The sequence below is a fragment of the Triturus cristatus genome, chromosome 2_2 (genome assembly GCF_964204655.1).
Source record: "Triturus cristatus chromosome 2_2, aTriCri1.1, whole genome shotgun sequence".
Taxonomy (NCBI): domain Eukaryota; kingdom Metazoa; phylum Chordata; class Amphibia; order Caudata; family Salamandridae; genus Triturus; species Triturus cristatus.
The window spans coordinates 558,911,845-558,925,528 of NC_140582.1; positions in this window are offsets into that span (position 1 = coordinate 558,911,845).

Consider the following 13,684-nt stretch of genomic DNA (forward strand, 5'->3'; position numbering starts at 1 on the left):
ATGAAGGATTTTAAAGAGACAGAATTTTAGTCTAGCTTCACGAGTGCCTTTGTCTAAATTTTCCAGCATTTCCTCCCATTCCCCAGTAGTGTAAGATATTGAAAGCCGAGTCTGCCATTTGAGTTGTAGCGCCTGTGATAAGGGTTGAGAGTGAGCCATGGATAGCCGCTTTTGTGGTTCCATCAGAAACAGGTAAAGCTTCACTTTTGTCCCAGTTTATTTTATGACCTGAAAAGGAGGAAACGTTGTCTATGATTTGGAGTAAAGATGGTAGAGAGCGACAGAGATTTGTGAGAGTAAGTAAAATGTCATCCACATATAAATAAAGTTTGAATTTACCTGTGGGGAGATATATGCCCGTGATATCATCTGATTGATGAATAGTGGCTGCTAATGGTTCCGTTGCCAAAAGAAAAAGGAGTGGGGATAAAGGACAACCTTGACGAGTTCCTCTTCAGATTGGAACTGGGTCTGATAAAAAAAAACATAGCTTACTTGTGCAGAAGGATTATCATATCAGAGACATATTTTTTGAATAAACTGATTCCCTAATCCGAAGCGTTCCAGCACTTTGAAAACATATTCCCACTCTATGCGGTCAAAGGCCTTTTCAGCATCCAATGATAAAGCTAATGCATCTTGCGAGAGGTTTTTAGCATACCATAATGTATGTGTCAATGGACGTAAGTGATTCCTAGAGGAACGCACTGGAACGAATCCCACTTGGGTTGGGTCAATAAAGGAAGGTAATATCTTTTTAAGACGAAAAGATAGAATACTGGCAAATATTTTGATATCACAATTCAGAAGCGAAATAGGGTTATAACTGGCACAAATTAAAGGATCCTTTCCAGGTTTAGGAAGTACTGCAATTATTGCTTTGTTAGAGAGGGGATATCACGTTCAGCCTCCTGGAATGCAGCATGTAGTGAATCAACCACAGTATACCCAGTCCAACAATAGAATTCAGCTGGGAATCCATTTTCTCCAGGGGCTTTATGATATGATAAGTTGGATATTGCTTGCACAATTTTATCCCTGCTAATCTCACCCTCAAGAAGGGCCCTACCCTCATCAGAAAGACAAGGAATATCTACCTTTGAAAGAAAATTAGTCAATCTTTCTGTGTCTATTTGTGCCTCAGGTGTGTAGAGAGATTTGTAAAAGTAAGCAAATGCATTTACTATGTCTTGTGGCCTAGTAAGAATGCGACCTTGAGATAACCTAATAGCTGAAATGGCCATAGCTGCTTCTCTTTGTCTTAATTGTGCCGCTAATAATCTGCCTGCCTTTTATCTGTGCTCGTAATGCCTTGTTTTCATTCTTTGGAGAGAAAACTCTGGCTTAGAGGTAAAGAGTCCATTTAATGCCATTCAAGCTTCTTCTAAAGATTTCAATTTTTGTAAGGTTGGTGCAGTGGTGTATAAACGGGTGTATAATAGTATTTCCTGCTCTAATTCTTTTTGTCGTTTAGCGTTCCGTTTATTAGCCAATGTCGCCTTACGCATTAACTGGCCTCTAATAGTAGCTTTAGCTGCAGTCTACATCACTCTACTGGAAGTCACAGAACCTTGATTTGTGGGGAGGTAAACTTGAAAGTAATCTTGTAATTGAGTTTTACCCTTAAGAGATTCATGCACCAGAGTTTGCGTCCTGATCTAGGTATATCAACTTCCATAGATAGAAAAACCGGGGAGTGATCAGATAATGCTGCTTATAGGATTCAGGATTCTTGAATCGATTGGAACAACCCTTGGGATATTAAAAAATAGTACAAACGAGACAAGGTGTCATGAGTTGTGGAAAATAATGTGTATTCATTATCTGATCGCTGTAAAATACGCCAGTGGTCAATTAAGCCATTGTCTGCTAGAATGTCATCCATTAATGCCCTATCTGCTGCATGACTTTTGTCTAAAGGGCCTGTTTTATCTAGAATTGGGACTCTCAAAATGTTCCAATCACCCCCTATGAGTGAGATACTGTGATGCACCTATCTCTGTTAATAAGCGATTCAGATGAAGGAATAAGGATAAGGATCGCCATTTCACATTTGCGAGTGTGGCCTTTGTTTGTAGGATGACCTTTCTGTGCATTAATGTGGATCACTTTGCCCACCCAGTCTCTACATAGTTTGTTTGATTCCAATGCATCTAGATGTGTCTCTTGGAGTATTGCCACATCTGCCTTTTTAGATTGGAGATGTGACTGCACTTTTTTCCTTTTGATGTAATGAGTGAGACCATGTACATTCCATGTTAATACAGAAAAAGGGTGCGTGTTTGTCATGTTGGACATGTCTACGGAGTACAAATGAAGTTGAATAAACTTTCAAAGTAAGCTTATAAAAATTTAAAAAATCAGAAGGGTCACCTGAAACAATAAAATTAAAAATAGGTATGAGGGAGAAGGATGGAAAATAGGAAAGGGAACCCCTGGTTTTTAACAGAGATATAGATAGTTGAACAAAGAAAGTTTAAAATGTTGGAATAAGACATTTTTAGATGTAGTAAGATTTGGAAAGGGAATGTGAGTAAGATACGTAGATTGATATAAAATAATTCAAGCACTAAAAATATTAAACTGTTAACCGCGGGTCAGTTTCTCCCAAAGCACCACCGCAGAGAGGAGTCCAGACAAAAGGAAATGAAGTACGGCTGCTTATAGAGAATATATATATCTTACTAGAATGTAAATTATAATAATACATTAAATCTATATGAAGTTATAAAATATAAGTACATATATAGTATAAGATAATGAATCTATTTAACTATAATGAAATTGACGTGTTGCAATTATAATACATACATTATATATCAGATATGAAAACATTCATTATAATGTATAAATACATGCAAGTTAGAAATTGGTTGAATAAATATAGTATAATAAATATGCGAAATAAAATATATATAGGAATATAAATTGGAGTAAACAGTATTATATAGAATGTCATAATATACCATCCTATCAAGATAATATATTCTAATATATAGTAATGCGATATATTGAACATGATATTCAATTATATGAAATTTGAATATATTTTAAATTTTCAGTATATAGCCTGTAACTGGATAATCAATCCTATTTAATGATAGAAATACAAATAGTGAATACATTGCTCATCATATTTTAAATTAAATGAGGTTAATTATTGTCATCAGCTTAATCCTGATAGATTACTGTTGTCATTCCTCATCTGAGGCTGGTATCAGAGGAGAGCGGGATTTATCGCTGTGCTGCTCTTGTGTAAAAGCAGAGATATTATGCAACGCTGAAGACTTGTCATCTTGCGTACGGACAGATCTTTCCAGGTCTCTTCCTCTGTGCCTTGGATTGCTAGAATTACACCTTCTGTTATCAAGTGATTGTTGTGAAGGACCCAGGCTCGCATGAGTGTGATTGGCTGAAGTGTATAGTGTATCCATGCTTTGTATTTTCATCTGACCTAAAAATTGTTGCAGATCTACTGGGTCATAGAAATGCTAGAGTCGCCATTCTTGGTAATATGAAAGCGAGCTGGCTCAAATAGACCATATTTAATGTCCATCTGTCGTAACTGAGGTCTGACGGCGAGGAATGCTTTGCGTCGCTCGTTGGTCTCTTTGGAGAAGTCTGCAGCCATGTGAATGACATGACCATTATGTGAGAATGAACTTTGCGATCTTGCTGTTGTTAGTAGATGTCTAGCTTGTTCATGCCTCAAGAAGCAAGCTATGAGTGGTCTCGGCCAAGCTGTTTGATCCTTCCGTGGAGGGCCAATGAAATGAGCTCTTTGAATTTCCAATTAAGGATCAAAGGTAATACCAGTTAATTTCGGAAGAACATCACATTGAAATAGGCTAGCATTTTGACCATCAATAGTCTCTAGAAATCCAAAGAAGCGAATGTTATCTCTTCTACTACGATCTTCCAAGTCGACTAACTTGCTGCGAAGAAATAAGAGCTCTTGGTCCTTGTTTTGCACTTTGTTAAGATGACTTTCCACTGTTGTCAGTCTCAAATCTAACTCACCAGTTTTTGTATGAAATCCCGCAAGTTCTGCACTAATAGTTTCGGTTTCAGCGGCCAGAGATGATATATTAGCATCCATATCCTCTAGACGTTGACTGACAGTGGAAATTTCCTGCAAAATATGATTCATTGTGTCACCTTGTGGAGAGGCGTTGGCGTTGTGAGGTGCTTGTTTTGTAGAAGGAGCAGTCCGTTTCGTAGGCATTTTGCTTGATTGTTTAAGAACTTGATCAAATAGAAGTGGTGTAGGGGAGTTATTCCAGTGTTTGTTGCTTGACATGAAGATCAAACCCCACAACAAAACGTATATACGTATTTTAGTCCTCTACGATGCTTCTCCGGAATGATGCTCTTATTAGGTGATCTAAATTATTGAGTTTATTTTCGTGAGAATTATTATTAGAAACGATAAAACCTTTGAAGACGGTAAGTGATAGGAAACAAGACTGACTATTGATTCTAGCCTCGTTACTTTGTATTTCACCTTTTCTAATTAATTGGAAGTGTCACTAATGCCAGGTAGCTTATAAGGCTTGATATGCTGTGCTAGGCGTAATATACGACAATAGAGCATGTTTAAAAGTTACATTCCAGTAAGTGAATAGGTACGCCTCATTTTGTATGATATACAGTACTTTTCATGTGAATATGTAAATTTTCCTCAAAGCTGTACTGGGAAGTGAAGGCGTATGTAGGAGGAATATTCAGAGGAACAAAGGGAAACACAGAGGCCTCAGTGTCCGTGTATGTGAAGACTGGGGGTTTCTGAGTTATTAAAATTTCAATTACTTCACATTTTCCTCAAAATATGGCCTCTTCCAATGGCTAGATATTGCGCATTAAATGTGAATTTAATAAGCAGAATATATCCTCACATTTTTTAAATTTTTCACTATGCAATCAAATTCACCTCACTTTGGTTTTCATTTCATTATTGTGGGACTTTCGAGTAATGTCATTGCAGCAGCCTTTCATTAATTATATTAGTGTTCCTCATAGCTCCGCACGTAATTACCGTCACACAGTGAATGCACGCTGAGAGGGGCGGAGGGAGTTAGAGGAGCCTCGGCCTCTGCACATGCGAGGACTGGGGATTCCTGAAGCGACGAAGGCCGGCTGACGTCATGCTCGCCTCAGGAAGTTGCCAGGATAGAAGGAGCCATTCCGGACATTGCACAGCCTCGGGACTCAACTGAAACGTTTCATCAGGTTTCGGCGAAGCAGATTTCGGCAATATTGCAGCACTTGCAATGCAGGTAAACGCGTCACTTTCATCAAAGGCTCCTCTCTCGGCAGAGCCTGTGACTTAGGCAGCCATCTTCTTTGGTGGCCAGACCACACCCCCCACACCCCCCACCCCCAAAAAGTAATTCTAAACTTCCACATCTGTGTCGCATCCTAGGCCCTAGCCCACTCAAACAATGAGGTTTGCTAACTAGCCACATGAGGAATTGGGGAGAGCCAGGTTATTTGGGTTTTATCACTGCTGACCTCTGCAGACCATAAGGCATGGAGTAGTGATTCAGAGGGTGATTTTTGCACGCCTCATGTAGTCCAGCCTGAGGTGCTGCACTTCTTTCCTAGTATGGTCAGAGGGAACTGCAGAGAGATTGGAGGCCCTGCTGGTTGGACACCAAAGTAATTTTATGTGGTTTAATTTGCTTAGAATAAATTCGACTTTGAACTATTTGTTTTTCTTGAGTACATTTATTACTACAAGTGATTGAAGGATTTTGTTGTAGAATTTAGAATGATTTTGTCATGAGATCATCTCTTTTAGAAATTGCATTACTATCCATATGGCGCCTTACCTGTTGATCTACTGGCTGTACCGCATCTTCATAGGTGTCTTGAATGGCTTCCTTATTGCCAATTCATCACCACAAGAATGTCATTTTAACCCTTTTGCTGCAAAGGCCCTTCCCCCAGTGCTAAGCCCTTTTTTGGCTGTTTGGTGTAGTTCGCATTTAGGTCTCCATAACCTTTTGTCCCTATAAGCTATCCATGCCAAATGTGTGTCCTTGTTTTCCAACATCCTGGAGATTCTAAAGGTACCCAGGGTTTGTGAATTCTCATGGAGGGTAGAGAGAAATTAGCCATAATGAAGCTAAACTTTGTTTTTTGGAGCAAAACAGGAACAAGGTGCTGCAGAAGAAAGTGTCTAGTTCTTTTCCTGCAGATGGCATCGACGAAAGTATTGTAATGCTAAAATCACCATCTTCTGAGCTTTTAGCAACAGGTAGACTTGATTCAGAAAACCAACCTTTTTAACACAGACTTGGCATTTTACTGAGATATAGCGCTTTTTTCCTATTTTTGTACTTTTGACCTATTTCCAGTTTGTGGTGGTAATGAGTGTGAAACCCATGGTGGATACCGGAAAGCTATACAATTCTGACAACGAGACAACATTTTGAACTCAGGAAGGGGTCATTTGTGCAGATCCTTCAAAGTTTTTTTCCAAAGAAACTTGTGTTGAATTAAAAACTTAGAAATGAGTAGAAAAAAATTGTCATTTGTGACAACATTTTTAGTTGTAACTTCTTGTCACAATGGCTGATTTACAAACGCAATATGCCATTACATCTGCTGGCCCTTCTGGATGTTGGTGTATATAGGGTTTGTGAGTTTTCCAAGAACAGATTTACAAGCCCCTTGCGCCGCCGGTGCATCACATTGCGTGACACACCAGTGGCGCAGCATGCTGAGTGATATTTACAAGCTCAGGTAAAGTCACCCTACGTGACTTAACCTGTGCTCGTAAATATCACCCCTATTCACGCAACACTTTGCATGTTGACATGGCTGTTGCTGTGGGTGTTCCCACACAACACACAAGTCCACTGATGCATTTCCAGATTTAAGAGAAATTGTAAATCTGGAAATGCGTCAGAATGCTACACCATCTGCAACGAGGAGAAATGTTGTCATTTCTCCTTGTGTTTTCCTCTTTCAATGCATGCTGCATTCTACAGCACACATTGGAAGAGGAAATCACCTCAATTTATTGTTTTTGTTCAGGAAGGTGTCCCTTCCTGCACAAAACAATCTCCCCACGATGCAGGCATCCTTACACCATGGTGCAAAGGTGCCTGCGCCTGCGCATGGCAGCAGTTTGTGCGCCAGCGCAGGGTGAAGCACAGCGATGCGACATATTGTTGTAAATATGGCGCATCCCTGTGCTTCGAAACTAATGCAGCGCAGTGCAGCAAAATGACTTGCGGCACCGCGCTGCATTAGTTTCTTGTAGATCTGCCCAGTACCCAGAGCCAATAACTGAGCTACACCTTGCAATGATTTTTTACTGTGTGCCGGTTATAGAGCAATTTATATGGTAAAATATGGTAAAATATGAAGAGTGAAAAATATGTATCAAGGAAACCTATGTATTTCAGAATTTGGCACAGGATATGGAGTTTAGGAGCAGTGGTTATTTGCACATTTCTGAATTTGTGGCTACCCATACTAGCATGTGAATTAGAGAGCATTTCTCAAAATGTCTTCTTTCTTACACACTAGCTTACATTTGGAAGGCACAAATTCAGAGAAATACAATTGGTAATAACACTTGTTTTACTATTCTGTGTACCCTAAGTCTCAAGATAAAAATGGTGACACATTTGTGTTGGTAGGGCTCGTACCCTCGACAGCCAAGCCCCGAGACGTGACATGGGCACATCAAATCTTTCCACTGAAAACTGACCACTTTTTTCCAATGTGCCTAGCTGTGATATAAGCCCTAGCTCCGCCGGCACCTAGGGAAACCTAGCAAACCTGTATATTTTTGAAAACTAGACATCTAGGGAAATCCAGGATGGGCTGGTTTGCATGGTTCTCACCAGGCTGTTTTACACAGAATCCCTTGCAAACCTCAAACTTTGACAGAAAATAACCCATATTTTCCTCACATTTCTGTGATGGAAAGCTCTGGAATCGGTGGGGAGACACAAACTTCCTTCCATCCAGCATTTCCGTAAGTCTTTTGATAAAAATTGTATCTCACTTGTGTGGGTAGGCCTAGTGCCCATGACAGGAAATGGCCCAAAACGCAACATGGATACATCACATTGTTCTACTCAAAACTGACTCATTTATTGCAAAATGGGTAACTGTGTATTTTAGTCCCTAGCTTACCCGGCACCTAGGGAAAACTAGCAAACCTGCACATTTCTTAAAACTATACACCTTGGGGAACCCAGAATGGGGTGACCTGCATGGATCCCATGAGGTTGTTTTACCCACAATGCCCTGCAAACCTCAAAGCCTGAAATCATGCATTTTCCTTACATTTCTGTGATAAGAACTTACGGAATCCACAGGAATGCACAAAATTCCTACCACCCAGCATTGCTCCACCTATGCCTATAACAACGCTGCTCCACTTGTGTGGCTGGGCCTAATGCAACAGGAATGGATCAAACCAAGTGCTATGGGAGCTCTTGCATGGAGACTCCTATTGACTTCCAATGGATCCGTTCCTTTTGCTGGGACTACGCCCAACCACACAAGTGTTGAAGTGTTTTTATCAGCACAAGCGGGGCAATGTTAGGTGGTAGAAATGTCATGGATTCCTGTGGATTCCAGAAGTTTGCATTATATAAATGTAGGGAAAATGTGTGATTTTAGGCACAGTTTAAGGGTGCAGGGCATTGTGGGTAAGAAAACCTCATGGGATTCACACAGGGCATACCACCCTGGAATCCCCTAGTTGTCTACTTTTCAAAATGTCTGTTGTCTGTAGGTTTCCTAGGGTGGCTGCCCAGCATAGCCCCAAATCCTGCAGATACCCCTACTGCAGATCTCTCCATGTGGCACTTTAAGGGCTTTTGTAGCAATGTCTTTTGGCCTGCCCACATAAACGAGGAACCATTTTTATCAGAAGACTTGGTGGAATGCTGTGTGGTAGGAAATGTGTGGCTCCCCCCACATTCTAGGCATTTTCCTCACAGAAATGTGAGGGAAATGTTTAGTCAATGTTTGAGGTTTACAGGGTATTGTGGGTAAGAAAATGGTGCGGGATACATGTGAAGCACACCACCCTGTACTCCCCCAAATGTCTAGTTTTGAGAACTGTCTGAGTCTGGTCATTTTTTTCAGGTGGCAACCTACTCAAGTCCAAAAAGTGCAGCCATTCACCATTGCAAGTGGAATGATACTGGGAGTTAGCCAAACTCTCCTGGCCCATTTGTAAAATCAACACCCAAAACAACTGAATGTCCTCCTGATTGTCACTGGGGTGGGATGCCATGGTCCACATGGGAGCAGAAAGGCTGTTGAAGTTTTAGGGGTTAGGCTGGGGCCTGACGTCAGGCTGGGAAACACACATCCCCTTCTTTTATTAAAAAAAAAATATTGCTGCCATAAAGTGGGCCTTCTGTCCCCTGGGGGGGCAGATCGGGGATAACTACCGCAATCTGCCTGCAGGGGAGGCAGGAAGACTGTTTCGTCATTTTTATTGGGGTGGGGTCATTGTCATACCAATGATGGGCAGCCCCCACTTCTACAATTATTTCAACAAAAATAATCCCTTGTGACTATTGGGCTTTCTGCCCACCCAGGGGTAAACATGTGGGTAATTGCCGCCATCTGTCCCCTGAGGGGGCAGAAATAATTGTTGCCCATTTTTACAGGGGCCGAGTATGGCCATGCCCATGATGGGGCAACTCTTCACCCCTACAATCCTAAAAAATAAGTAATCCCTGGGGTCTAGTGGGCTTTCACCTCCCCCCAGGAGGAAGGATGAGAGTAATTGCCCCCATCTGGCCCCCAGGGAGGGCAGAAAGACATTTTCACCATGTATTCTTATGGGGTGAGGGCATTGACATGCCCATGCTGGGCAGCCTTCCCCCAAAATATATATGAAAAAGTAATTCCTGATGTCTAGTTCACTTTCTGACACCGGGGAGGGGGGGAGATGCAGGTAATTGCCACCAGCTGCACAAAAACAGTAAGGAGGAGCCCAATCCCTTGCCCAAGGGGCACTCCCCCTCTCCCTGGTGTCTAGTCTGTGGATCTCTGTTTCAGATTCTCCCTCTTCTGGTTTTCCCCAAACAAGGATCCACTGAGAAATGCTACCATTGGAAAGGGGTGATGCTCCCCTTTCCAATGACAGCTTACGCATTTGAATCGGTGCTTAGGTTGCTGAAATATGCCCCTGATTTCCGATGCAATGAAAATTAAATGAGCAGATCAGGTCATTTCACATTCAATGTAATGATGTCAGCGCGCCATGCGCCAATCGTCATTACACTGAAAAAAAGTCCATGAGCTGCTGGGGAAGCTCTTCAACAGTCCCAAGCCTAAGATAAAAAAAGGAAATGCCTCTGGTGTGAATGCAAGAGGGATTTCCTGCCTCATGTGCAAGAATGCTTGGAGACATCCCTTGCACAAGAGTACTGGCGTGGAGGACACAGGTAGCTGCCCTCTGCACCAAACAGGTTAAGTGTCCAAAGGTTCACTCAATAGTATTTATTGTCTTGCTTAGTAGCATCTTTTTAGCATGTCCGGTATGCATAAAAGGTTGTTTCCTTGATGCCATGAGTGATGTCTTTAATAGATAGCCAGAGTAATCTGTCTGAACCAGAATGAAATGTCAAAGTACATGTTCGGAATTAATCAAACTTCTACTAAGTTGTGTCAGACACTGCTGATGACAGTGCAATTGACAGATGTCTATTAGTGTTGACAGCTATATTTTTCTAATATGCATCTTGATTAGTGATATAGCATCTTATTGTTAGTCAGGAATCACATTATTTATTGACTGTCAGGTGTATTGAAGTGTATCTTTTCAAAGATCGCATGTGAGCAGTCCTCCTATATATGATTGGCATAGCTTTAGCCCTTTGCACATGTTGTTATTCACACCATACATGAGTGATGTAATATGCGTGGTCATCAGCTTTTCATTATGGTGTACAAGTTATAGCTAGTTCACTAAGCTACAACTGGTGTATTTAAGTATTTTTTGGCTTTTTTAACATTAACTTGTGTCTCTAACTATAGTGTCTCTTTAAACATTGCTTTTTCAGTGAATTTGTTATTTTTAATAAGCTAAGGTCTTCGCACCTACCTAACTATAACATCACTTAACTTTTGTTTTGTGTGTGTGTGTGTGTATATATATATATATATATATATATATATTGCAAAGCTCTTCAAAGAAGACAACCCCACGATCCGAGAGCATAGAAGAAAGTAGCGCTGCCAGGCACCAGCGGGTTGTAAGTAGTCCTTTCATTTAATTTTCATAAACACTGACAGTGCAACAAAGAGACCTACGCGTATTGGCTGATTGGCTGAGGCCTTCAACAGGGTCATATATATATATATATATATATATATATATATATATATATATATATATATATATATTTATATATATTACCTACTGGCGGTCGCCAGTAGGTAGTTATAGTTAGGACCACGTTTCCATAGGAAATCCGCAACATTCAATTTTGAATAACTTTGGCGCCGGTCGACGAATCCTCGCGAATTTTTCAAAATAGGTGGGGCGCTACGCTCCGCTCCTTCCCTGAAAGTCTCGGGGGGATTCGTCAAGCGGGGGCTGAGATAAAAGGGGGGTCCCAAAACGCGTTTTTCCCATGCATTTTTCCATAGGACCTTTAGACACAGCTACAGCCCGAACGGCTGAACAGAATTACTTGAAATTTGGCAGAGAGGTAGTCCTCAGGTCAAGGAAGTGCCTTTTGTAGGTTTGGTGTAAATCTGTTCAGTAGATTCTGAGAAAATAGCCTTTAAATCAATATATATATCTGAGCCAGCTTACGGTGCGCTTACGGTACACTTACCGTACGCGTACGGTGGCGTGCGCGAGCGCGATTCTGATTGGCTCTTAGATCTTAGTAAACATTCGAATCGGTCGAAACCAGGAAGCGGCGGCCGCCATTTCGTGTGTTTCACTCAGAAAAAAAAGAGTGATAACAAGAAAAGGGGGCAAGGAGGAGAGTTACAGACCCCCTAACATTTGTAAGGGGGTCAAAGAAGGACAGAAAAGTACAAAGAAAACATTTATTGATTTTAAAAAAAATCACGGGGTACGCGTACGGTAAGCGTACGGTAGAAAAAAAAAATAAAAAAAGAAATGAAAATCAGATTTAAGTGTTTAGATATTAGGGGGCTCTAAAAAGAGCCGTTGTGTTTATTAAGTGATTTTTTAGTGGTACCTACAAGTAAGTACCGATGCAGAGTCTAAGGTTCAAGAGGAAGACTCTGTTCCCTTCATCATTGAAGTGTACACCATCTCCTCTATAAATGTCTTGCATGTCATAACGCAAGTTGTTGTGGTAAATGGAACCCATACCATAGTCACGGAGGAAAGCAGAAACAGATTTGTTGACGTGCTTCCTTGCTTTGTCAATCTGCGGACAGAAATGATTGGACCAGTTCCATTTTTGCCTTTGGCATATGTTAGAAAACACAAAGGCAGTTTTAGGGAAAAGTGAAAACAGTTGTGCAAAGGTGTCCTTCATAAGCATTTCCAGACCTACCCCAGTCAAAGTGCCTAGGTCATTGCCACCACAGTGCACTATTATGAGGTCAGGGTGTTGGATGTGCATGAAGGATTTCACCAATGGCATCAATTGGTGCCACTTTAACCCTCTCTGACCAATCCATTTAATGTCTACATTCGGCAAAGCAAGGTCTCTCACCATATCTGTTTTCTCTGCATACTTTTCACTCCAGAAGACATAGCTGTGCCCTACAATCCACACTGTGAACATCTTCAAAGGAGAACTGGATGCACTCAGGAGGTGTCTTTCAGTAGAATGGCAATATGAAAAGAAAGACAGTTTGGAAATGGAGGCATACATATTTTTTTCAAAAAAAAAAGAACTGATTGGCTGTTTCATACCATTCTAGAATAAAAACTAGGCTGTATGTGTAAATTAATAGAAGCATGTTTTGTATTGGTACAGAAAAATGTGTTACCAAAGAACAGTACTATGGATTTGCTGTTAGGTTTGAAAAGTCAAGCACTCTTGCTCTTTGGAATTGAAACATTGTTTGGCGAACTTCTGACCTGACTCCACACAGCAGTGTTCCATGAGCTGTTGCTATGGTAGCAGGCAGAAGTCAAGTTGGGGGAAGGGTACTAGGCAGAAGTCAAGTTGGGGGAAGGGTACTTTTGAAAAAGGGTTGGGTTTTCAACCAATAGAAATGTGTGATTACATTTGAAAAAAAGGGGCAAGCACTGAGATTTGAAACTAACATGTATATGTGTGGAAAAAGAGAGGGAAAGTTTGCCATTATCTGGTTCTGCTGAGAGGAGAGAGGTGTAGAGAACAGAGATCCTGGCTCTGATAATCTGCTGTTTGAGTGCCACATTTCTTTCACAACTAACTAATTTTAAAGGTGAGTTTAGAGTCTCAGAGGGGATGTATATGGTAAATTAAGAAATGAATAATAGAACTGCAATTCTTTTTGTTGAAGTTGTGTTTATTATTTTCTGTTTTGGGAGAAATTTAAATGTGAGGAACATGTAAAATAATATGGACTATGTTTTCACAATAAATTAAGGTGTACTGGTATAATAAAAGAATAGTTTAAGGGTTTGAGGTTCAGCATCACTAAGGCTGGTTGCCCTTGCTGGAGTGTAGGCAGACACCCAGGTTACAAATGATGCTGGTCTGAAAAAGCAGTT